Source organism: Papio anubis, unplaced genomic scaffold (genome assembly GCF_008728515.1).
Source record: "Papio anubis isolate 15944 unplaced genomic scaffold, Panubis1.0 scaffold113, whole genome shotgun sequence".
NCBI lineage: Eukaryota > Metazoa > Chordata > Mammalia > Primates > Cercopithecidae > Papio > Papio anubis.
The window spans coordinates 232,660-238,659 of NW_022160429.1; the positions used below are offsets into that span (position 1 = coordinate 232,660).

The 6,000-nt window shown below is 42.0% G+C and overlaps 1 pseudogene; it reads left to right on the forward strand.

Annotated features, from left to right (window-relative positions):
- The first annotated feature begins 531 nt into the window (after window positions 1–531).
- Window positions 532–2,840, forward strand: LOC116272481 (annotated as a pseudogene).
- Window positions 2,841–6,000: the final 3,160 nt, after the last annotated feature.

The window sequence follows — 6,000 nt, forward strand, 5'->3', positions numbered from 1 at the left end:
AGGCCCTCCCCGGCTTGAGGGTGGGGCTTCACTGGGGACCCACCCCCTTCCACCCAGGAACCTGTCTGCCCCCTGCTCCCAGGCTGTTCATGCCAAGGGGCGCCTGTAAGCCAGTGCCCAGCTATCTTCAGCCCCCTCTCGGCCTCCCTCCCATGCTTGTTGGTGCCCAAGTTCCGGAGGGGGCCGAGACGGCACGGGGCTGGCGTGTCAGTGCTGTCCTGAGCGTGTGCACACTCAGCGAGGCTGTGACAGTACGCAGGCTCGGCCCGATCTTGCCCTGTGATCAGAGCGGGTGCTAACGGTGGAGAGAAGCCAGGCAGCGGGAGCAGGCACCCTCGAGCCTGCAGTGGGCAGGGGGCTTTGCTGGGCCTCCGAGAGCACAGAAATGTCCACAGCCGCGGCAGGGTGGCTGCCGCTGCACCCAGGGAGCTCCTGCTCCACCAGTTGGGAAGGGGCGGGGCTCCTGCTTGTCCCTGGCTCACCTGCTTCTGAGTGTGCAGTTCCGGTGGCGCCTCCTTGCAGCCTGGGGTGATGGGCGGGAGCGGGGCGGAGAGGAGGGGGGCGTTCCAGGTCGTCCTTGGGCCCGGGTCGGCGTTCGTAGCAGGGGTGACGTTGCTGCAAGTTCTTCCAGTGGTTCCGGGGCTCAGGGGCAGCCCAGGACTCTCCCTTGCCCGGCTCACGGCCCTGCCTGGGGGGCGCCTCCGGGAGCAGATCGCGGGCCCTGGGGCCTGGCGGTCAGGAGCGTCTAGCTCGGCGGTCACCCCAATGCCCGGCGGACCCTGGAGACGCGCCCCGGGCGGCACTACTCAGAGCTTTCTCCCAAGGCCCAGGAACGCGGCACTGTAGGGATTTGCGCGGTGGCCACACCACTGGCCGGGTCCCCAAAGCAGGCCCCGTTCCCACTTCCCACCCCGGCCCCGAAGACTGGCCCAGTTCCGCGCCCTGGGCCCAGCCACCGCGCTTTGTGTGCGAGCACCGCACCGCCCCGGGCCCAGCTCCGCCTTGGGGCACCTCTCCGTCTGCCCCTCCGTGCCCGACTACATTGCTCCCCCTCCAGCGGGGGACTCAGCCCGGTCCATCGCGGCGGCTTCCAGGGCGGCAGGCTCCGGGGGTACTCCCGGGGCCGGCTCCAGGGACTGTTCCCCTCCTCCCCACGCCCACCGCGGCGGGCGGGAGCGGCAACATAGGGCCAGGGTCCGGAGCGGCGGAGGCTCCGGGCCTGGGAGCAGGTCCCCCAATCCGGCAACGCGAAGATGGTGGCGGCGGAGTCGGCTGCCTTGGGGTCGCTGCAGCTGGCGTGATGGTAGCTCTGGACGCCCCACTGCAGCCACCATCAGCCTTGTGAAATAGGTACTACCTTACCAAATGAGGAAACTGAGGCAGAGACATGTAATTTGCCCAAACTTACTAAGCTAGTAAGTGACAAAGCTAGAATTCAAGACCAAGAAGTCTAGCTTCCACGCTCTTAACTTCCAACCATGGTGACACCTCAAACAACTTCAGACAAAAAGGCCAGGAGACAGCATATTTCAGAGCTTAATAAACATTATAATTAGCTGTCAAATTAAGTATCAATCCAGGGCACAGAACTTAAAAGAAATCAGAGTATGGCTATGGGAACAAGCAACAGGATTATAATAAATTTTACCTCTTAGTTCTAGTTTATTTCTTTGTTCATATGGAAATCGTTACTGAAAATGTACTTTAAGGATATGCTTGTTGCAAATCATTAGCTGTATCACTGACCAAGAGTGTTTATTCCTGAAATACTAACTGATTGTCTACTATCTGCCAGGCACAGTATCCCATGCTATAATACAAAATTAAACAAAATAGGATTCCTCCCTTAGAAAAACTCACCGCAGAGTAAAATAAAAAGATACACTTCTGGGTCATTATAATGATCAGGTGCTCAAGTTATTCATTGCCCCGGTGGACTGGAGATACAATGGCCTTCTCAAGTTTTGGGGTATTACACTCAAATTCATATGTGATACTGGAGAAAGGGCCTAATTACAACTAAAAATGGATTTCCCACCAGCCTGGTGGCATGGGAATCTTAGAATTAAAATTACGTGGAATTTTAAAAAGTAACGTAACTTCTACATCTGATTTTGTGAACTGAAGTTTATTCTTTATAGGAAAGCATATGGATACATGACAGGAAATGAAATGGAGACTTGTTGGGGTCAGTTTTATATAGAGTTTGTATTTTATTTTGAAATATGATACGGTGCTATTCTCTTGCATTTTCTTATATGTGACTTACCACCAACCCTATATTCCCCCATTTCAGGCCAGTTGGTCATAAGCATCCATTTGCCTCAGAGAATATTGGGATGTTATGACAAGAATACAAAGTTGGAAAGAAATACGATGTTTGAGTTTACCCTGCAAGAAAAAAAAGAATAAAATGGTTTTAAATTTATTTAGACCCTATTGTTTAATCAAGAATTCTGGCCAGGAGCAGTGGCTCACGTCTGTAATCCCAATGCTTTGGGAGGCCAAGGCAGGAGGATCGTTTGAGGCCAAGAGTTTGAGACCAGCCTGGGCAAATCATTGCTCAAGAAAAAAAGGTCTTATTTAGTCTTTTAGTCTTTACAACTTTTTTTTCTATTATGGAGTATTCTCCCGAATACTTTATGTCCATACACGTTGTCTGAGACATGGCACTTTAACATTCTAGTTATGCTGTAGCTGTCATTTTACCCTAAGCCATTAGTAGTACTGATCCACACAAAATTGGGCTATTTAGGTGTTTGATTGTTTAAATGTATACTATATCTGATATATTTATATATTGTATAAAAAATCACCTAACACAATATTTAATATATCTGCTATATATATCATATAACATATAACATAATATAATAAATAATTTATGTTTATTATAAATGATAATATAATATACTATAATATAAATATAATAAATATAAATTATAATATAATATACTATAATATAAAATATAATAAATATAAAAATAAATAAATATATAAATAGATCGGATATATTATACATCTATTGTGTTAGGTGATTTTGCCCAACTGTAGGCTAATATAAGTGTTCAGAGCATGTTTAAGGTAGGATAGGCTAAGGTATCATGTTCTACAGGTTAGGTATAGTCACTGTATTTTTTTTTTTGAGACAGAGTCTCACTCTGTCACTCAAACTGGAATTAATATATTATACATTTAATATATAATATCTTAATAATTATATAAATGTATTTTATTTTAAATTATATCCTAAATATCATCTCTCTCAATATATAAGGTCCAAAATTTATCCTTGAACTCTCTTGATGTTTCTGTTACTGTTGGGTATTTGGAGTATTTTGGGTCTGTTCATGAACATGGTAAATACACCGTTAGGACAAGACACTGTTTAAAAGAAAATATCCACATAGTCTTTTTTATAAATCATAAACACATTCAAGAAATAATTTGTAGTAATCACATAGGTTATTTTCTTTTCACTGGGGATCATTCAAGAAAGAAGAGGAAAAAAAATTCCCCTTTATTTCTTATATTTTATGGGCATATAATCTGCCAAGTATGAAGGGCATCACTGACTTCATTCCAAGTTTCAGGAGGAGGGAGAAGAAAAAGACTGTATCAAATAGGATAACATCTTTACTCATGTACTTAATGTCACACAGCAATGAAGAGAATGTTTGCAACTTTATTAAGGTAAAGCCTATATTATCCATTAATATGCCTTGTGAATTATTTAGGATTAATAGAATACTATATTGGTAAATAGAGTACATACATTTATATATAGTAAATATAGTACATAGTAAATACATTGCACTACTCAGCCTTGCTATGCTAAAGAGTATGAGAAACAAAATTCAAAGTCTTCAAAGAATAAAATTATACTATTCCACTACTGCACTGAGTATTCTGTAACTCTTCTTGGTTAGGTAAAACTGTAATGTCATGACTTAGGTATTCTACTTTTATATAATTTTTAAATATTTACGTTTGGTTGGGTAATCATTCTTTTTCCAGGACATGGGCTTAAGTGTTCACCAACTTGAAGATCAAACGTACCAAATTTTGTCCTTACTATATAGTGTTCCATGATCTAGGTAAAATAAGAAATCACTTTATGTTTTAGAATAAATGCTAATTATTTAGCAAAGATGATAAAAATGAAATGGTGCAGCAGGCCTATTGCCCGTATGAGAGAGACAGAACCCAATATTGCATGGGCCAAATTAATCACCCAAAGTCATATAGACGGTAAGTTGCAGAACCAGAACTGAAACCACTTCTTTTGATGTGTTAGACACGACATTGCCACCCAACAACAACAATAAAAAGACAATAAGATAAAATGTAATAATTATTACAATAGGTATACAATGTACACACAAGAAGATAACGCTTCTGTGGAATATAAAAATATTTCGTAAAGAAGATGCATCATGTGGAACAGAGAGAATTTTGACACATGTATGAGAGGTAGCAGAGGGAAAAAAAACCATTTGAAGCAAAGGGAAGAGTATCAAGAGAAAGAAAACCATTTTTAAGTCAAATTACACTGCAAATAAAGTATAGTTACTCTATTGGCTCACTCCTTCCTTTGTAAACTTTCAGTTTTGCTCTTAGGCTATTTACTTTCAGAGTCCACAGTCAAATATTTTCCCCTCTGATTGTATCCCCGCTTTTCAACACTCTCTGAAATATCATCTTTCAATAGATTATTTTTATTGCCATCGTTTTTTTAAAAGACTGAATTAGGAGCTAAAAGGCCTCTTCTTCAGGCCTCAATCTCATTAGTAAAAATGAAAGAGTCAACATAATTGTTTTCTAAATTCCCTTCTTACATTATACAATAATATTCTAAATTCCCTTCTTGTATTATACAATGATGATTGAGATATTCATATGAGATATGATGTTATAACAACACATTTCCAGAATAATGACTACTTCCCTATAGTCTTTGATTTCTAAGCAACATCAAAGCACTAGTCTATAAACTCATGGCACAGCCAGCCCATTTTCAAAACAGCATTCCTTTTTTTCCAAAATATAACCTTATACAATGCATTTCAAGCAGAAGATGATACAGATTTTGAACACGTGCTTCTCAAATGATTGAACTGCAAGGATAGACATGTAATTAGGTTTACTGATAAAGAATAAAGGAAAAGACAATAATAATGGGTCTTACCTTGCCACCCAGGCTGGAGTGCAGTGCTGCAATCACAGGTTATTGCAGCCTCAAACTCCTGGACTCAAGTGATCTTCCCACCTCAGTTTCCTGAGTAGCTGGGACTACAGGCACGTGCACCATACTCAGCTAAATTTTTTTATTTTTTGTAGAGATGAGATCTTGCTATGTGTTGAAGGGGTGTTGAATTTTACTGAGGGCCTTGAGTGAGACCCTTACTCAAACTCGACACTTCATTTTCATCAATGAAGTGTACATTACCCAAGCCCTCATGGGGCTCTCCCAGAAGCAGGACAATGGCTATTTCAGGACTTCTAGATCACTGTTCAACAATGCCATGAAGATCATCTCTTTTGTGTGCTAGTTATGAATCTGCTGACTCACCAGTCCATGGCGATTTCTCTAAGGGTAAAGACATGTAAGAAGAAGGTGCAAGAAAATTCCTAAAGGAAAGGACTGGAGAATATGGAAGGACAACAGCAAAGGAGAAAAAAGCCACTCACCAAGGAAAAAGAAATGGAATCTAGGTTGAGAGTGGAACTTTGAACAGTGGGAATATAGATGAGAGGAATTGTCAAGGAATCATAGAAGAAAACAGATTAACCATGAAGAGAGAAGACATCTTTAAAGGTTTCCTGATGTAGAGTTAATTTCTCTTTCTCTCTCTTATATTCGCAAAGAAAAGTAGAAGATGAAATGACCCTCTCTGCCTATATCACCATCTCCCTTCTGGAGATTCCTCTCCCAGTCACTGTAGGTACCACTTAATTTCCCAGCTTCCTATGCTGCTATGAAACCCAGTGACCTATGGT